The 20,586-nt window shown below is 41.6% G+C and overlaps 1 protein-coding gene across 1 annotated transcript in view; it reads right to left on the bottom strand.

Moving 5' to 3' along the window:
- THRB (thyroid hormone receptor beta) overlaps window positions 1-5,382 on the bottom strand; it is a 166,132-nt gene extending 160,750 nt beyond the window's left edge. Inside the window, exon 1 of the mRNA XM_054273748.1 lies at window positions 5,327-5,382. The gene's annotated coding sequence lies outside the window, so the exon portion shown is untranslated. The remainder of the gene's footprint in view (window positions 1-5,326) is intronic.
- Between the last annotated feature and the right edge of the window lie 15,204 nt (window positions 5,383-20,586).

A 20,586-nucleotide genomic window follows, 5' to 3' on the forward strand; every position in this document is an offset into this window, starting at 1 on the left:
AACCTGAAGGGAGGAAATTATCTCTAAAACAATGTGCCTTTACTGTTCACTGTAGCAGCATTTTTCATCATTCAACATTGAAAATGTTCACTAATAAAACAGAATTCATTGGTTTTATAACAATCCTGGTGCAAAATCTTCTTTTTGAACCTCTAATTGATCCTCCAAATGAGCTTTATTAATCATTGATAGAAAACTGGCAAAATCCTACCCTGTACTTTGGCAACCTTTCAAAATGTCCAATTAGGTCAAATCAAGAAAGTCCCAGAAACTAATTACAGCAGCACTTCTAAGCCAAAAAATCTCATTGTACTCTGAAACAACTGCAACATTATAGAAAAAAATAAACCAAAACAAAATCCAAAACCCCTCAGTGTCGCTCTGGTTATGCACCTGAATTACCACCTCCATGGAAATGTGCCAAACAGCCACTCCTTGAACTACATCAATTAATGATATTTGCTCACAAATCTTATTTATCAGTGCCATAAATGTCACCAAGCAGCTCACCACAAGGAACAGTGCCAGCCAGCTCCTCAATCTGTCAAGCGAACACTTGCTCCCCCTGAGCATTTTTATGTGCATCTCATCCCCAGTGCTCTGATTGCACGTGCGTACAACGTCTCCGCCTTTTTTATGAGTTTGGTGTGTTCCGCATCTCACCTGCATGTTTGCACATTAACAACTATGTTGACAATGTGATAAAAATAATCTTGGCGGCAAGAACAATAGGGACTTTTATCTAACTTCTCAAGAATGTGATCTTTGCTTCAGCAGAGCTTCTGCACGTACAGCCCTGTGGTGCTGGTGGGCTGTTTGAGGTGTGTTTTGCTGCCAATCCTAATCCCACCACCCACAGTTAAGAATTAATTAGGACTTGAAGATGCCAGAGGGAGGCAAAACAAACAAAAATAGCATTTTAATTAACTGCAAACAATAATTAAGATTTTGCATTATGTTTAGCATCTGTATATTTCTGGACTTACTGCATGACTCTGAACCTAATGAGATCATCCATGTAAATCCCAGAGGACTGGACAGATCTCAGATCCTAAGAACATTCGTAATATCTCAAAACAGTAAATAACTCATTCATCCTTACTGTGAAGACCATTAATTAAAAATCTAAAAAAAATCATTATAAATTAACTTAAATCCATATAACCTGGCCAGAGTAAAGGACAACAAAATGTGCACACATATAGTAAGTAGAGTCTGAGTTTCCAGTTCCAGATGCATACCTGTTCTGCCATTTCATAACACTTTACCACACTTAGTTATTTAGCTGGTTATTTATTTATTTACTTACTTACTTACCTATTTACAGTCCCCCTCTACTTTTTTATTAACCTCTCATTATCCCAACAAAATTAGGAAGGTGATGCTATATGACATATTTTTGCCAAAGTCATAGAAGGTATTGACAACATTTTCCACTCCAATGCTCTTTAATTGCAATGTTGAGACTCAGAACCCTCTAAAAGTCCTCCTATGTATTTTAGCTACTCAGTTTTCTCTGTCACTTGATCTTCCACTAGCTAGTTTACAAACAGGATCTCTGCAGTTTATCTCAACACCAAGTATTACATTCCCTCGACTCATGCTTGATGCAGTTACCTGTTTTTCAGAAATCAAACCTCTTAACAAAAATATCCTTACCTTCACCAGGAGGACAGGTAAAGTTCATGTAGTTTTACTTTACCATGTTTTTGATCAAGGTTAACCACCAGGACCTAGTCATACAGAAGAGAGTCAAGGGCTTCTCTTGCACATGTCTCCAGAAACCTAAAGGAAAACACCTCTCTGAAGTAACCATGTGGGTTTTTGTGTTCTGTTGTTTTCCAAAACCAGCTAGACCAAGCCTCCTAACATCTATTAGCTATGGCTAAAACCTTAATTCACCAAGGAAGAGGACAGAACTCATCGTACCATTCATAGAATGCGGCCCCAAAATTTCATTTGAATTGTAGCCACTATATGTCAGACAAGTGCAACATTTCAGCTAATATCTTGAAAGTTTTGTGCTGATCCTTTTCTTCCTCCCATTATTGTTTTTTTAATCCATTAATATAAAACCCAGGAAATGTTTGGAAGATCCTGCATATCTCCATCTGTCTTTCAGCCCAGGTTCCATAGGTTCCTTGGGTTCAATAGGTTCCATGTGTTCTCCCTTTCATTTTGCTAAACTTGTAGGGACCAAACTGATTGGGAATGATATTATTGTTTTCCCATCCATAGAACATGTTCTGAAACGCAAACGGAATAATTGTAATGGAAATGTTAAGAATGTCATAAAACCAGTAAAAACAAACAGGTCCATATTCAGAAAGCCAAGGTCAGACCTAAGTGTAAAGTTTGTGTGAGAATGTATCCTAATGTAAGATATCTTTTGTTAGCATGACTGCCATAATTTATGTCTGATTGCAAATGGGGCTGAATTGCTTTGTTGACCGGCAAAGGTCAGAAATTTTACTCTGTTTTTCTCTAATTTTATTTATGTAGTGCCTTTTCTTTAGCTGTCTATATTCTCATAACTGCACCACATTGTTACATTTGTCCTTCTACAAAAGCTTTCCTTCCTTTTTATTCATGGTTTGCTTTGGGTTTTTTTCTGTTATGGTGCCAAACACCCCATTAAAAATGCCACATTTCCTTTGGGTAGATGAAGAAATTAGTTGCCTCCTTTTTTTCCATGAAATGCTGGTCTGTCATGGCCTAGAAAGCCCAGCTTGGTACAGGATAGCTATTAGGCTGTTCCTGGTCTGCAGGACATCCTGTAACACAACATATCTCATAGCTGTGTACGTGCCGCTGTACAAGAGTGCCTGAACCTCAGCCCTTATCACAGTTGCCCCTTGTAGTTAGTAACACTTTCCAGGAAATCACCTCCCAATCTTTTGTCTTTTTTTCAGGTGTATATAAAATCTGTATTTTCTGTAAGTCCCTTTGGTTTTCAATGCCCCATGAGGGAGTTTTGGGTCTTCCTCTTTAACTTTGTTGGCCTTGCTTCTGACATGCCCCTGCCACGGCAGATACATCATCCTATTTCAGCTGTTTTCCTGCTTAGTCCTTCTTCTGGAAGTGCAGCCCATAGTACATTTAAGAATGTCTCAGGTTTCTCTGGAGTATCTTCATGTGCCAAGAGGATAAAATGGTAAATCTCAGGATCTGGGGTTCTAGCTTTATCTGCCATCCACGTAGCAAAATGAGCGCACAATTCCCTAGGACAGCAGTGTGGCATCCTTCCCTCCTATATAAAAGTCTCCAGAAACACCTGTAGCATTTCAGCTATCTACTTATGCTCTGGTTCCCACTCTGTTCCTAATCCTTTTCCACCATTTTTCTGCAGGCTACCTCTCTTTTTGTGTCTTACTTGGGTTGATCTCCAGATTGTGACAATTTGTGTGATGAAAATTAATGCAATTTATCTCCTGCATTTCATCTTCCTTCTGAGTAATACTACCCCCATGTCCTTTTTGTTTGTTTCTCTTAAGCTAGTCAACTTACTCCAATATTACTTTCTAAAATGTTTATGTTACCTGGAGAACTTCAATTTCTTTTAACAGGATGTTTCCATCATTATCAAAGACATTTTTTTCCTGGCCCTTTTTTTCTCAAAACATTTTCCCTGCTGCTTTTACCATGAAAACAAAGTATTGTTGCACTAGCAGGTTCCCTTTCTTTCTTTCTGCTAGGCCTCATTTTTTAAGAGATTTCCTTTTTAAATCTGAGACAATATGTCTTTCTTCATTTCCCTAATAAATCCTGATACCATTTCGCAAGCTTTTTTTTCCTAACAATGCCTTCTCATTTATTCTGTTCAAGTTTTATCTCAACTGCTCAGTATAAATTTATATTAAATCTATCTATTTTCAGTTTATGTTTATTGATTCAATGAGAAAGGCCAAGACCTTAAGCTTTTGTAGCCAAGCATGCTGTTGTGCTTTAAATTCTCAAACAAGTCTTACCCCTTTTGGCAACTTTGCCAGCATGGATTGACTCTGTGAACTTTTTTTAACGATACAGAGTATCTCTCTGTTTTCCTCTGCCACTGGTTTAGCGCCTCAGCATCCTGAAGTATTTTGTTTCAGGTATGCTTTCTGGGGGAAAAGAAAAATCTTTAACGTGGGAAGGAACTGTGATTTGATTATCGGATGTGTTCTGCAAGTGCCTGCTTTCTGTTGAGGCTCTTTCCGCTTTTCACCGCCTCCTGAGTGCCCCAGGGCGCAAGTGCTCCCTGCTGCGGGACCCAGCAGAGCGAGCTCCTGGGCGGCAGCGCCCACCTCGCCCCGTGTTTGCCACTGCTTTGGTGAGACAAAGCCCTGCCCCTAATGGACGGAGATTGTGCTATGACAGGCATGCAACACAGACAGCCAGGACATACACTATCTTCTTCTCCTCAGCTCTGCCACCTGTTGCTGCAGGGCTTACGTTACTCCATATTCCTTTTTCCACATAATATTCTGTGTTAGTTTGTTTACATCACTCCCGCAGAAGCATTCTACAGAGAACCCTATGCAACTGTGGTTTTTTGCATGAGGGCCATTGACTTCACTCGAGTAGGAGGCCGGTAGCACCCATTAAAAAAGTGATCCTTTGCAGTCACAAGTACGATTAGCAAACAGCCTTACTACATTTGCAGAGAGGTTCTTACAGCTTGTTTCAATTTGTCAGCCGGTCACAGAGTGCAGTCTGGAATGATAACACACGGCCGCTGCCATCTGTGACCCGAGCTCCCCAGGGTTTCCCAGCCATCTCCCATGCTGCCATCCCAGCTGAGCTCAGCGCTCCCACACGCGCCGCGCCGGGAAAGCGCCCGAATTCCCTACGGAGCAGTTCCCAGGGGTGGAATGAACTCTGCAGAAGCAGCAAACACGACGTAGCCCTTCCTGGAGCCTATTTTCTTCCCGTGTAGCCAGTAAATAGGTCTGACAAAACGCGGGGCCGGGGGACACTCAGCAGCCGAGTGAAGCTCTAGCCCGGTCCCCTCCGGCGCGGGGAGCCCGGGGCAGGTCTGGGGAGGGAGGGAGCGGCGTTCCCCGGGCGGCGGCACACCGGGGCCTCCCCGCCGGGGCGGCAGGCCGGGCCGGGCTGCGGGGGCGGCCGGCGGCGCCGCTCCATCCCCGTCGTGCGCGGCCGCCCCGGCCCAGCGCCGGCAGCGGAGCGGGCCCGGACCCCCGCCCGGCCCGGCCCGGCCGCGGAACCCCGCTCGGGCTTCCCGCCCCACACGCCGGCCCGGGGGAGCTCCCCGGCCCCGTCCCCTCGGCCGGCGGGGAGAGCGTGCGGGGCGGCCCCGGGGAGCGGGGAGGGACGCGGCGAGTCTCACCTGCCACAGGCGAGCGCCGAGCGGGAGGCGCCGGGGCGGCTGCGGCGCTTCCTGCGGCGGGAGGCGGGCGCTGTCCCCGGGTGACCCCGCGGCGGGGGGGCGGCTGCGGGACGCGGGGCCGGGGGGGCCGGGCGGGCAGGCGGGCGGGCGGCTCTCCCTGCGGAGGGAGGCGGCCGGCAGAGGAGCGGAGCGGGGCGGGCAGCGCCGGGGCCGAGCGGAGCGGGGCGGGCGGGGAGCGCTGTGGGGCTGCGCGCCGGGATGGCGCGGGGCGCCGGGCACAGCGCAGGGTCCCGGAGCTCCTCACGCCTCTCCTGAGCGCTTCTGCCGGCTCGGCCGGGGACGGGACCTGCAGCGTCCCTGTGGCTCGGCGGAGGGAGGCCCCAGCGCCCCTGGCCGCGGCAGCTTTCCGCGGGAATGCACCTTTTCTGCACGGCCCAAACCGCCGACGAACGAACTGAGTTAATTCCGGCGGGCGGGAGCGGTGCGGGAGCTGCCGTGGTTAGCAGCGGAGCGCCGCGGCAGCGCTCGGGGCTGTCCCCGCTCGGCGCCGAGCCGCGCTCCGCAGAGCCGCCCAGCAGGGCAGCAGCGGGTTGCGTAAGAGCGGCCGCTGAGCCCCGGCCCCTTGGAGGTGGTTTTGCAAACACGCCGTGGACTTCTTTACAGATTGCAAAGAAGTTTATTTGTTGTGAGATCTTATTTTATTTTATTTTATTTTATTTTATTTTATTTTATTTTATTTTATTTTATTTTATTTTATTTTATAGTTTTTTTCCTTCCCACCACTGTTCACCAGTGGCCAGGTGCGGAGGCTGACCTACGGAGCCGCTAAAATAGACATCCGTTTCGCTGACACGTTTTCAATGTCTTGCTTCTTTCTGGTTTTCACGTCTCTGCGGACAATTTTTACATGTGATAAAGTATAAAAGGAAATAAAAAGACACAAGGATGTAGTTTAGGCGTCACGGTGCTGCCTGCATTGTAAATGCAGAAATAAGAGAAGCACCTACATGACTCCTACTAGGGGATGCAATAATTTAACTAGACAGCCTCATAATATCACAGCTGAGCGGGAGAGTGGTTCAAAGGCAGTAAAAGGATTAAAGCTCCATCCCAGTTAGTGTTTAAGCTTCTAGAACACAGTTACTCTATAATGTGATTCTGCTCTGAAAATGGGATAGCACGTGCTGATTGTGTATCAGTGCTTTCTGCGTCATGTTTCTGCTCAGCTTATACGTAGAAGATGTAGTCAGTGAATTACAATCCTACAAAGCCAGTTGGGATTTTCTTTTCAAGTAAAAAAATAACTGATTAAGTTCAGTATATTGAGATACATTAAAATATAACTTCTATACACAGTTCAGTATTTTCAAGTCTTCACTAAAGGAGAAGTGTACTTCTTACAAAAAAAAAAAAAAAAAGGATAAGTCTTCATAATCCAGGTGAAATGTGATATGTATTTAAACAAACATGAATTTGGTCCTGAGTCCTGGCCCACTGCTACAGGTTCTACCCATATCATGTTTGTGGTTCTATCAAATTCAGGACCCGCTGTAATGATCAGCTGTCTAGAAGAGTTTCAATGTATTCTAGAGACCTGAAGAAGGGCCATTCTTACTCCAGAAAGAAAAAAAGAATGTACTTTAAAATATCTAGGGCTGATGAACTGAATTACCTTTATTCATTTTTATACAAACTTAGAGATTTTCAGCTAGCAAGGATACGTAAGGCATCCTGTAAGTCCAGCTGCTCTGTATAGAAGGGTGTCTGTAGGCTAGGACTGTAGTAAGCCAACAGAAGATGCTGTTCCATGCTTTGTTAATGAGAGAAAGTGAGGGAAATGATGACAGTAAGATCAAAAAGTCAATGGCAAAGGAGCAAGGTGAAGTCAAGTAAGGACAAACTTCACCTTAACGTAGCAGGTCAAGGGAAGCAAGCTGGGTGTTTGATAGGGGTGCTGTAGACAGGAGCACAGGGAGGGACAGTGACCATCAGGAAAGAAGAATGTCTTCAAGACCTTTCCTGAGGTACATTTTAAGTTCCTGGGTTTTTATGGAGTCTCTGTAGTTCCTTCCAATAGCAAAAGAATGGATCTGAACTATACAGGATTTCACTATTGATGAGGTTTTATACTTCTCTTTGCTGAAGGACTAGATAGGAACACAGAATTGACTGGAGCTGGGAAGAACTGGGAAGCATGTTAGAGCAGGCAAGGCCCAGTGTAAAGAAAAATAGTGTCTGGAGAAGGGCCTACAATTTTGCTTCCTACTAGAATGTCACACTATTTTCCATAATGATGATTTTTTAATTTAAAGTATACAAATAAAAATTACTAGAATTGTCTTTCTGTACTTGCCTACCAAAAAGGGATATCTTCTCCTGCAGATTTTGCCCTTAAAATTTTGAGTAGGGTGAAATTCCTGGAAAAACCCCTGAGCAGAGAGCGCAACCAGAAGAAGCAGCTGCTTGATGCGTGCAGGCATTGTTTATTTGAGCCACTGCAGTGCTTTCACCCTTCCATCCTGCACACAGGAGCACCTGCTTTGCTGCGTCGTACAAACTCAAAGGAGCTCACAAACACCCTCAGTTTTCATGACTTGAATTTCATAGAAGCCCATGTGAAAGGCAGATACTCACTGTCTGAGATGGTGGTTGTTGCTCAGTTTGCTGCTCTGGGAGCCCTTCCTGTGGGAGGGGGGCAAGGGGAGGTAACCAGAGCAGCAGCCAGGTGGGCTCCATACACAGCACCTTTTATGGTCCTCATGGTGGGGAGTCCTTCAGAGTGTTCAGCAGAAGGTGTCCTTTTAGCTCTCTATTTTGCTTACACTTCTCTATGTACTTTTACCCTGTGCATTCTGCATGTTTATTACCAACATGTATCACAGATACAGCTATCTTGTTGTTGTTGTTGTTAATATCTGATAACACATACTGTCATATTTTGGAAAATTTATTAGAAAGCCACCTATTTTAAAAATTACTATTTTTCTAAGTTTATGTTCTTGGAGTGTTTTATCAGACTTCTTAGATGACTGCCTATACTTCTGGTAGATTTCCAGCTTTCCCATCCATCTGTTCAGTTGAAAATAACATGAATTGAATATTCAGCTTGTTCTTTAAGTTGTAGATTTTCAAGGACTGAATCTTCTTTAAGCAGATAAATGCAGCTGCTGCCTTGCCAATTTGTGACATGATTTCATTCTGGATATCCCCGCTGGCTTGCATATTATTGCCAAGGTATTGAGACTGACTCATCTCTTGCACTCTTTTGAATTCTGAAGCAATGCTTGAATTTTAGGTTTCTTGTTGGAATTGTTTTTTGCATATTATTTCTGTTAACCCTATGTTTACTGTCATGCCCAGTATTTTTTAAGCTCACCTTTCCAGATGGTTTTACATGTCTGAGTGGATACTGAAGATCTAAGTCTCTAGTTGAACAGAATTTCAGCATATTGCTCTTGAGCCATTTAATGTCTAGTAGTCTGTCTGCCTAAACCTTTCTGATAGTGAATCAGTAGCAACCCCAGAACACTTAATACTTTGCACTGTCATTTTTTGTTGATGTGCATTCATATAAAAAAACTCTGCCATCTCTTTGTTCAATACAACCTTGTCCAACGTTAATCATCAAGCAGAATATTTTATCTCATGTCATTTATTCTTTATCTGTGTATGCTGCACCTGGATATAAATCTGTGTTGATATTAATTTCTTTCCTTGATATAAAACATTTCATCAAGATACAACAAAATATATCAGAACAGAGAATATCAAATGCTTCTGTGAAATGTGCATGGTTTATATCAGTATTTTTTTGCTATTTAGTTTTCCTCTGATGATTGTTTTTAAAATATGTTGATACACACTCTGAAAAGTTAAAATAACAAAAAAAAATAGAAAAATTATGCATGACAGAAAAAATTATGCATCAACAAGGCCAAGTGCCCTTTTCTACACTGGCAAAAAAATTAAATCAGTGTTTATATGGAAAAAGATGCACTCGAGCCTGCTAAGGTCATGTGCTGACCAGTCCCAGGTGAGATCACCACACAGTGTATGCTGGAGCTAGGAGTAAACTAGTTATCCCTAAGCCATCAGTGGTCCCGTGAGGGAAATATCTAATAAAGTTCACCTGGACCAAAGTTTCTGCCATGAGCTTTGCCTCAGCCAATTCACCATATGAAAAGGTTTATCCACAGAGAAGAACTAAAGGAGCAGGCAAATTTCACGCAGGTCACTTAATGGACTTTTCTGGTACTGTTCCTGAAAGAACATAGGCTTAAGAGTCGAAAAAATTTGGAAAGGGAAAAGCCCTCAGCTGTGCAGTGGCTCTCATCCAGTAAACGTGGGCTGCCTGGACAGCTCCTGTCCTCACACAGCTCTGCCTTGGCCATTGCTTCTGTCTTCAGCCTAACAAGCCTCCCTCTCACCCTTCCAGCTACCTCTCTCTCTTCATGGGATCCCCACAGAGATCTGTGAGAGGTGATATTAAGAGACTCACTAAACCCCTAAGTGATCTGGATTTTTGCACCTGCAGTAAAGCACGGCTGTTCATGTGTCAAAATACGGACTTCAGATAGTAAAGAAATGTGGGTTTGTGATGTTTCCAGAAGGAACATATAAAGCAATTTCATTACTTCTTTCTGGTCCAAAGCACACTGAAAATTTCCATTGCTATCGTTCTGTTAGGGGGCCTCATTGGTTTAAAATCAATATTAGTCATGTGGTGGTTGAAACGTCAATTTTATTTAAGAATTCTTCTGTAGTAATATGCTGTCATACATGTTCTGAGTGCCCACATGGCTGAAGTCCATATGGCATATCCTTTTAAGCAAATTATATATAGGTATACTTCTTCTTATAAAACCCTGTAGGAACACTAAGGAGGAAAGCTTTTCAGCAGAAACTAATTCTAAGCTCCACCGTTTTCCTAGTGGGTAAGGAATCTGTTCCCCTTAAGAGAAGACATTGTTCATTCACATTGGGACCCAGTAGGGAACAGAGTCCTCTGCAATGGGAAGACAGAGGCAAAGCACAGCCCCTCCTTGTGTTAGATTCTATTTTCTGCCCATGTTAAATGACCCATGTAATGAGTAAAGAATTGTTTAAATCTAGTAGTACACAGCAGGTTAGGTCAATAACAACTGATAGCTGCAGTCTGAATTGGTGATGAACAAAATTGGTGCTGCCATCCATAACTTTTTCAAAACCATTGCAGCCACAAAAATACTTCCTAGAACAGATAATTCCTTTGCTACCTGATGATTAACACTTTAAAGATCCAGAGAGTCTTAGTGTGTTTTGTTAAGAGGCCAGATGCCTCTTGGGTTGGCCAATGGAGAACTGACGGCAAATAATAGATTTTAGCAGTAGCACTTCAAGATTATTTTAAAAAAAAAAACCAAAAACAAAAGTCAACTACCAACTATTGAGGCTTCTTGAGATGTACTTTCAACCAACCTAGTTATACATGAGTGTATTCTTTTGTCCTGCCTCTCTTCCTTGGAGAGCACTGATCTCCTCCTGCACTGATATGCTGTGAGATTTTAAATTACCTTGCAAATTCCACAGGGTGAGAGCCATGACTGGGTTTGCATCACACCTCACCCAGAAGCATACACTTAGACCTGGAAAATGGCATTTTTACAGAGTGGAAGAGAATTACATAAAAAAAAGTGAGAAATGTGACCTATCAAATCTTTCAAACTATGATTCAGAGTGGATGGCTGTCCTGCCTTCTGATTGCAGTCACAGTCCAGCAGCCCCTGTGTTTTGAAAGATGTAAACAGACATAAGGGACATGGTGACACTACTCCCATTCAATGGAAATGTGGTCTTTTTGGGCAGGACACCAAGGTGGTCTGTGTGCAAGAGAGGATTAAGAGAAGAAAAGGCCTTGCTATACCACACCATGTCTTTCTGGCTTTTCAGAAACTTCTGGTTCAGGCCACGTCTCACAAAGTGTTATTTCTTGACAAATCTTACCTTTTTTCTTACTATTTTACAGGCTCCATGGACAATTAGTAAATGTTTCCATGGCAATCATCGACAGCTTCTCATGGATGAAGATAGATTTTAGCATTCATACACAAAGACTCCATTCTTCCTTTCTGGTTTTAAAGTATTTTTAAGGCTAACCAAAGAGGATCATGTAGGAGTGTGCTCTGTTACAGTAACAATACCACTGTGGGGATATTTAGGGAGGTCCAAGTTAAAAGTAGTCTATTAATATCTTAAACAGCCATGATAAAACCACATTCAGATGAGATCAGAGTCTATGCAAATCACTGGGTTTTCTGCTGTAGAGAGGGAAATGTCTTATGTTCTTCTTTCCTCAATTGAAGCTGCAACCAGGATGAAGTCAAGGCTCCCCTGCCTTTCCAGAGCATCCATTTCTCACTGGCCCCTGATGTCTCCTGGAACCAAATAAAATCTATGACAAAGTAACCTAATAAGGGGGCAAAAGTGCACGAGCAAATTATCTTAGGGTCAGAGACACTGTGAAACTATAAATTTAATTAGCTCAGTTGTCCCAGAAAAAATCCTTGAACTGTTCATATTCTAGGATGGGAAGGCTGACACTGGTCCAACAACAAAAATTAACACCTCACGGTACAACTTTTTGTCTGTGCCAAAACCAGTGCTCTACTAGGATGGATATCTGGGATGTGGAAAAAACTCTACCTCTGCCCTCCAAAACAGGGTTAAATTTTGGAGCCTTTAAGAGGGCTAACAATGTGAACTCTGGTATGGTTATAGATGGACTCAATTAGTGTAAGAGTCAGTCATTTCATTTATTCATTTCATTTCAGACAGACAGCATGCAGTGAGTGAGACACTGTGCAGATATAATTAGTTCTCACTTCTGAAGTGCACTTGAACAATCCACAGGATATGTCTTGGAAATGAGAGCCAGAGAACAAACAAACAAAGGAAAAACATGTCAGTTTACTTAACAAGTGTTAAAAACTAAAAGCCTGGTCATCCCTCTTCCACAGGAAAGTCACTCGATAAGAGCATCCCTTTGCGAGGAGGAGAAAAGGACAAATTGGTGACACTGCACAGTGAAATTCTGACTGCCTATCCACAATAAGACATCCCGAACTCAGAATTTTGACTGAGGTGTCAATCATATTCATAAATTATTTGACTATTTATGCCTAAAAGTATAAGGTTTCTTTGTCATCTTACCTTACTAACCATCTTATTAACTTCGCTTTTTTTCATTTCCTGTAAATAAGAAATAGCTTTTTGCAACTACTGTATATTATAAATAGTCCTCCTTGACTGGCCTGCCAATATTCAGCATATAATCAGAAGGGAAACATAAATTATTTCTGAACTCGTGGTATGGCGTGTTTTCCAGACTGCCTGCATTTTTTACGATTCAGCAGGCTCTGCAAACATGCAGGAGAGTTATTTTGTCTCCCATGTCATGGGTGAGTTAAACCTTTATGTAAAATCAGTTCATACTGGTTCCACGGGCCCCAGTGTTTGCTGTTCAGGGAAGCTGAAGCACAGCACTTTGCTGTATATTTCCAGCAGTGGAGTGGCAGAGACTGGTGCTCTAAAAGCACAAATTTTGTTTATTCTTAAAAGTGACTTAAACACAGATGAATCATGCCACGCTTTTTTAAAATAGCAATTTTTTTTCTCTGTGATAGAATGACTTTTTTATTAAGGTTGCAAAACTGGTGAAACCACTTCTTCTTATAGGAACTGCTACAGTGCATAGACTGCTGTGTACTCGCAAGCACCCACCTGAAGCTTTCCTATAAAAAAAACTGAAGAGTCTTAAACTTGGTTGCAGAGGCTGTTTGGCTTCTTAGACCAGTTTGTTTCCTTACTCAGAGCTGAGTATTAGAACTAAGTCTTTATATACATGTATATATATTTATACTACTTTGAAAAAGCAGGTGAAACTCTCTAAAATATACTAAATATATACCTGTACACATCTATATATATTTGTGTTTTTCATGAAAAGTGAATGTGTTCCATTTCTTCCCAGAGCAGTTTACACATTTCTTCCCAGAGCAGGTAGACCTCTGTATTGAGAGGGACTTAATGTTCTAGAAATAGAAATTAATGGATGCTGTAGGAAATTTACTGTGGAGCAGAATATTAGCCCTCTTCCAGCAGGTTAAAGCAAAGCTTTGTATCTACTGTTCAGCATCCTCCCATGTGTGTGCTAGAAAGTTTGCCTTGAAAGATAAGTCTTCAAACCTGCATCACTCCCTGCCCAGTTTACAGTAGGAGGTACCTGTAGCTCTCTTGAGTTCCCAAATGGCACCACAGGGAAGGGCAGTGGCATGGGACTCAGCACCAAGGTACTGCAGTGACATTACTAGGACTGCCTGTGTCCATCCACAGGCTTTTCATTCACTCTGTTTCTTGTTTTCCCTGAGAAAGAAAGGGAAACCATGTAAAAAAACCATAGAAAACCCAATAAATACTGCCAATTTAATAAATTTAGGTGCATTTTCAGTTTGGTGCTAGAATCTAATATGCAGAAAAATCAGTTTATTAAAAGAGCAACCAAATGCACCACATTATTTACACAGCAAAGACAGTTGAAAAAATTTGAATTTTTGGAAGTTAATCCTACTTATAAATACTACATAATAGTGAGGAACCAAGGTACAGTCAGCTCTGGCACCTATTACCTTACTAGACAATAAACAAACAAAGCCTTGTAAACAATCTTATAAACACTTTAAAACAAAATACGCAGAAACAGTTCTAGAACATCTAAACAGGGTGGAAACAAAAGAATTTTGTAATAATTTCAACACATAATTCTCAAATTAGATCTGCATGACATGCTACTGTGGCTTTTTCACAGTAATAAACAAAGGTTAATACTGACAACAAATACTTTTCCTCCATACTCAAATTAGTACTACAATATACTGTTGCTGCATTTCCAAGTCATTAAGATTATTACTGAGAAGATTGCTATAGAAAAAGAGAAAAAGACCAAAGGAATAATATTATCTCTATATGCCTGCTATGCCCTTTTGCAGGCAGCTTTTATAATTGTGACTAAGGATATGAACAATTTACATTCAATTGCCTCAACTGATGTTTATTCTAAATAAATAATTCTTTGGTGTCTGTGTGTGTTTTCTTCTCAAGTGTGGGCTAAACAGAGGCGTAGTGAAAAAAATAGCTCCCACATTGACTGCAACAGGCTTGAATTTCACCCGAGTGATCTTAACCCAAGTGTGCATCTCTCTGTCTGTGAAAGTGCTGCTGAAATTCCAGTTCCTTCATTTAATATTACAAGCAGAAATGTAGATAGTGGGTTAAATTCCAACCCCACTGAAGTTAGCAGCAAGCCTCCTGCTAGCTTCACTTACATGTACAAAACACAAACATATGGCTGAATTAGGAACAGAGGAAAATAGGGAGGAACAGAGGAAATGCTGTCAGTGACTGAAAGCAGAGTGGGTGGGCAGCACCCAACCTTGTCCACACAGGTTTCCATTGTAATTTTCTAATGGACTGGAAGAGCTATTCCTTCTTCCACCAAGAGCAATGGTTTGTGTCTAACAGAGCTAGCAATCGCCAGCTGCCAACAGGCCGAGAGAATAAGGACTTGGAACAGTTGAAGGATGCTCTGACATGCACTGAAGGCTGTGAGAGACCAGAAGAAGGTGAGGTAGAGAAAACCAATGAGGTTCCTGCCTGGAATGAGACAAACTCAGAATGACAAAGCTCAGCTGATTTCCATGTTGCTGTATCCGCCCACTGCAGCAATGGCATTATCCCTAAACCTGCCCACAGCTTTGACAGTTATGAGAGGAGCAGCCTCTTCTTCTTCTGCAGGCTTGTAAGACACAGAAATATGCTGTAAGAAGTCCAGTTAGAGAAATGGGTAGATAGATTTTTAATATTTCTGGTTTTAGATTATATAAGAGCTAGGGTTTCCTGGGACTCTGCTATTTTAAACGAATGGTAGATTGCTTCTTTCTCTTGCATGCATAAGGCTGTGTCATGACGGGAAAATAAACACATGGTTGAGAGATTTCTTGAACTCCTGTATGGTGGTTAATTTTTCAACAGTTCTTTTAATGGCTTTGAGAGCATAATACAGCAGAATCAACTCTCACTGTCAGTTCTTCATCACACTGTTGAAGAAAATCCCATCTATTTTCCAATGTTTTGATTTTTAGCTATGTTATTTCTCCATCTCTCTCTGGCCAGCTTTTGATGAACTGCAAATTCTGAATCTGTTTTTTGAAACCATCTACAAAAGCACGGCTTTTTAAACCATGTTTGCATAACTCTCCATCTGACTAACCTGATAAACTCCTTGTCCCAAAAGACATACAGAAATGACCCATTTTCAGTGGTGTGCCAGCTGTATACTTAAGGACTGCATAAATTTGCCTGACAAACCACAAACAATCCCTGAACTGCCTCTTGATAACCTCTGGATTTTTTACTGTGTTAAAGTGAAGTTTTTTTCCCCCTTTCTCTCCCAGAGCAATGGAAAGGGGAAAAAAAAGTAATTGAAGTAGATTGGAAGGCTTGAAGTCTTAGGATTTAAAATCCAAAACCAGCTCAGTTACATGTGGCGAATCATTTTTGCTTTATGATGGGCCATGGATAACAATAAAGTTTTCATACTGTTCCCAGTGGCCAACTATTCATATCCCAGACCCACCAGTGTATCTGAATTACTAGCATGCTTTTTGGCAAACAGGGAAGAAAGACTGCAGGCTGAATGGGTGCCAGGATGGATGTATAATTTGGGCCAGTTCTCCAGGAAAAGTCTGCTCCAACCTTGCTGAGTGGACCAGACATTGAGCAGTGCGATTTGAGGAGCTGCAAGGGGGTGAGAGGGAGACTGCCTGTGCCTCAGGCAGAGCTCCCCATTGCTTTCAAAGGCAGGGCAGCTTCCTATAGGATCCTGCAAAATTTGGCCATTGTTGCTGCAGCCTCCATGTGTGTTCATGTTATTTGTTTGCCTGGAGGCTTGGCAGTTTGTTTTGACTCCTGCTAGCTCTGCATAGACCAGAGGAAGTGAAATGGTTTCTGTTATTTGTCTTGTACAGTGTCAGAATCCATTGTATGTGTGCAAAGCTACTGAAGACAATCTGATTGCCAAGTTTTTCTGGTGGTGGAACTGGCCTGCTCGTTGCAACACACTGGAAAAACAAGAGAAAGAATCCAAAATGACATTCAGCTTCTTAGCAAGTTGATAGAGCCAAGTATTGGCAAGTTAATGCATTAGGACTGAAAAGGCAGATAGCTTTCCTTTCCACTTGTAAATTTGATATGTTTTGTCTGGAACAAATTAGAACAATATAAAAATATAACTTGGTTGTATCATTTTTCTAGCATCACTTTTTGGAAAATAGATTTGTAATTTAAGGTGCTTTGTAGTGTCTGAGAGCGCCAGGAGCTTGCAGTTCACCATAGTTCACCATCGGGTTGCTTCACCACAACCAAAAGCTGAGGAAAACAAAGTCTTGTTGATCGGGTTACCTTTTGAAGCTTTAGTTATTAATCTCATTATGCAGACTTGTGAGAACATGGTGGGAGAAGATTTAGATAGGGAGGAAGCTTTTATCTGTGTAGTAAATACAAATAAGAAGATAACATTAAGCCTCTCAATGGGTCCTGCTGGATGCTGCACCACCCCTCAATAACAGCGCAGGCTATGGTTGTTCTTGTGAATAGAAGCTTTGTGTTCAAAGAAAAACTGTATCTAAAACCAACTAGTCAGACCCAAACAAATTATTTTACTAAACAGAGTTGTTTTGTCCTTTGTGTTCTGAGGCAAATGTGATCCACAGTGACTGGTTTTCATAAAACTGTTTCTCAATGAAAATAAAAAGTGTAATTCCAAAAGTGTTATGATTTCATCATCTTCCCTGCTAGAGTGCTCTTCCTGACACTGGTTACTTCAGCCTGCCAGCAGATCAGTGAGCTGGACAAACTACTGGACAATGACCCAAAGGAGAAATTTAACTGATTTAATAAAGACAGTGACTGAGAAGTTCTGGCAATAATTTATCTGGCAAGAATAAATTAATGGAAATACAAACTACATCATCAAGGTCTCCTGACACTAGTTTTCCAATGAGAAGATATCAGAATGATATCAGAGAGAAGACAAACAAAAAGTAAAATAAAACTTCAAAACTTTACATTTCTTTGAAACCAGTATTTCCTACAGAGATTAAGTCTTTCGGGTTTAATGAATTTAGCAGTGGAGAAAGAGGGTCATTCTTTTTAATGAATTTTAAAACATAGCAGACTCAAGAACAGACCATGTAAGGTTACTTATGACAATAGGAAACATCAGAGGACATTTTGTAGCAGAAAGAAATTTACTGGTCAGAGTCAAGCTTGAAAAAACCCCCACACAAAATCCAAATCAGTTTCTGTTCCATAACGGGAATACGAGTAAGAAATTAAATCCTACAATTTATTGCATGTCCCCCTTCAAAGCTGTTGCACATCCAGTACTTGGAAAAAATACTTCAGTTGCCTGTTAAATGTCTTAGGAGGGTTTTTCATTGTTTTACTTCTTCATTTGTAGGGGGGTTTGAGGTTTCTTTCTTTTGCTTTAAAAGCTTTGAAAATTTTGGGGCTGGACTGGAACTTTCCCTACTGGAGCAAACTGATGCTGCTCACAATGGCCGTAACCTGTACTGATTTCAGCAGGCTGACAGCCAGGACGACCACTAAATTCTGTTGCTGTGTGTATCAGGCAGCACGGGGAAGGGAGGCATGAAAGATTCCCTGGTAGCTTGATGTCATCTCCTTAGCAGATTAGCTGGCGTGGTGCCATTGCATCAGGAGTGTGGGCAGCTCCGTGCCTATCCTCGGAACACAGACCTGTCTGGTCTGCACAGAGACAGTGCAGGGCACACAGCTTCCAACAGGGATGTGCATAAGAGTGTTGGCTCCAGAGAGATGGCTCTGAAATAAGGTACCACTTAAACTCTGCAAAAGTAGCAGATGATGGGCTTCTGTCCCTTGCCTCAATAATTTAGGGCAGGTTTGGCAAGCATATTCTGTCTGACATGTACTGTAAGAAATGAGAGCTGTCACAGGCTTGAATTGCAGTGTGGCTGTAGAATTAGACACTAGGTACCACCAAAGGGCTGAACACTTCCAGAACTCCCCAATTATTTGCTGGAGAAGGCATCAAATTTGGGTTAGAGTCAGGCTGTATCACTTACTTCCTTCTGAGGTTTTGCTGTACAAGAGATCCTTGCAATGGGCTTTCTCTCCTAAAAAGTAGTACAAATAGGATTTGCCTCTGTCTTTTTCAGAGCAAGTACTAAATTTGCAAATTAAGATAAATACAATGGTAATTGCTGACAATTCTTTTAATTTGGTTACACTGTTTACATTTGTTCAGTCATATATTTATTTATGTTTTACACATCAGAGCAGATGAAAAGAAAACCCATGAATAAACCAACAATCAAAAGAACTGCAAGAAAATATTTCAATACATGCTTTTTCTCCTTTGTGAATTTTACAAAATGGATCTGTCCAAAGCTTAGGCATCTCAAGTGCTTTAAAATTGTTTTTTACATTATTTTATCCTTCCTGCTTCTGAAGCAAGAAATTTTTGTGACACTCTGCAGTCAGTCTGTGCCTAGGGACACAGCGAATGACTTGGAAACTATCCAAAACAGGACCTCGTTCCACAAGAGACTGGTCACTTTTAATTATAAATTTCATTTCTCATACAATGACTTGGCAAGGGCTATGATAGCTATTATCTGTGTCATGCTACATTTGTGTTATTCCTACATTTTGTAACAGGACAGGTTGCAGAAACCATGTGCTGAAATTCATTAAACAGCAAACTTTTATTCTGATATTTTCCTGCATTTACAGCTATGAGTGCTTAAATCCTAAGAACATTTGATTCCCCAGAAGCATGATTCATTTGACAGAGCTAATAACCAAAAAGTGTACGATTTCACCAGACTTTGTAATTTTGTTTGTGGGACTTGGCAGGAAAGCTTCATGCACTGAATTTGAAGTGCATTGGTTTTTCCAATTTAATAATTAAATCCTAATATGACAGAGGAGAAATAAAAAAGTTTAAGGAAAAAGCACAAGTCAAGGCATTAACTAAGGAAGACTATGGTGGATTTTTCAGGGGGTTAATAGCCTTCTTTGTACTGCCCCACACAAAAATCCATCTTGGGTTGTTCACAGAGGGACCAGCCTCCACAGCTTCCCCATGCCGTGGATTGCAGCCAGCCTTAACCAAAATCTCAGAGGCATCAGCTTGGGCCTCTCCACACCCATCCTACTGCCCTGAGGGATAACCCCAGGACACTGAGGTATGAGGAGCTGAGGAAAAATGCTTACTGCTTTTCTCTAATAGAAAAAAAAAGTCAGGGCTCTGTTTGATTGTGGCTTTTTCCCCTCCTTTATTAAATGAGCCAGTAGGTCTTATCTTGACACCCATATTCATGGGAGCTTTGCCTAAATAAAGTTTAAATATTGGCAAGTACTTCAGTCTTACAGAAGGATAGGAAAACATACTTTGTTAGGGAAAAAAAAGTAAAACAAACTTTCCTCAGTATCATCATGAGCTCATCTCTGTCCGAGGGGAATTAAAAGTTATTCTGTTGATTTAAACAGAAGCAGGGTCAGGTCCTTTTTATCAGGGACTGATTCACAGCCTAGGGAAAAAAAACAACTAGAGAATCTTATGAATATTTTAAGATTTCTGCTGAAATGTGTACCTATGAGTAAAATGAGATGTTTCAGTGTAGAAGGAACTCATTACCTAAATTAAAAATAGATGGATCATTTATAAATGCAGAAGTAAATATAAGGCAATCAAATTATTACATAAGAAAATCCTGCAAGGAATACTTGAGCACCAAAGAACATATTTCATACAACGTGACTTGGCAGCAGCATGAGAATTTAAAGAAGCTGGGGAAATGAGAGAGATGCATTTCTCACACAACACCGTGCCTGAAACCCAGAGTTCAGGTTCTCCAGTCACCCAAGTCAGAGGTGGGACTCAGGAGCATAGTACCATTTTTCCATTTGGTGAACCTCCATTCTTTTTCCACAGAAACCTGGGCCCTGAGGCCAGGAGCCATGTGGCTGCACAATGACAGCTTTTTTGAAAACTGGTCATGGGTCTATCCACCTGACCCCAGGAGACTGAAAACTTTCAACCAGTACATAGCTGAAGAGGAGAGGATCCTAAAATTCTTTTTTTACTCACTGACTACTGTGAATCATCCTCCACAGATGCC

The sequence above is a fragment of the Melozone crissalis genome, unplaced genomic scaffold (assembly GCF_028551555.1).
Source record: "Melozone crissalis strain CALT ecotype California unplaced genomic scaffold, PUWL_Pcris_2 ptg000016l_1, whole genome shotgun sequence".
Classification (NCBI taxonomy): Eukaryota; Metazoa; Chordata; class Aves; order Passeriformes; family Passerellidae; genus Melozone; species Melozone crissalis.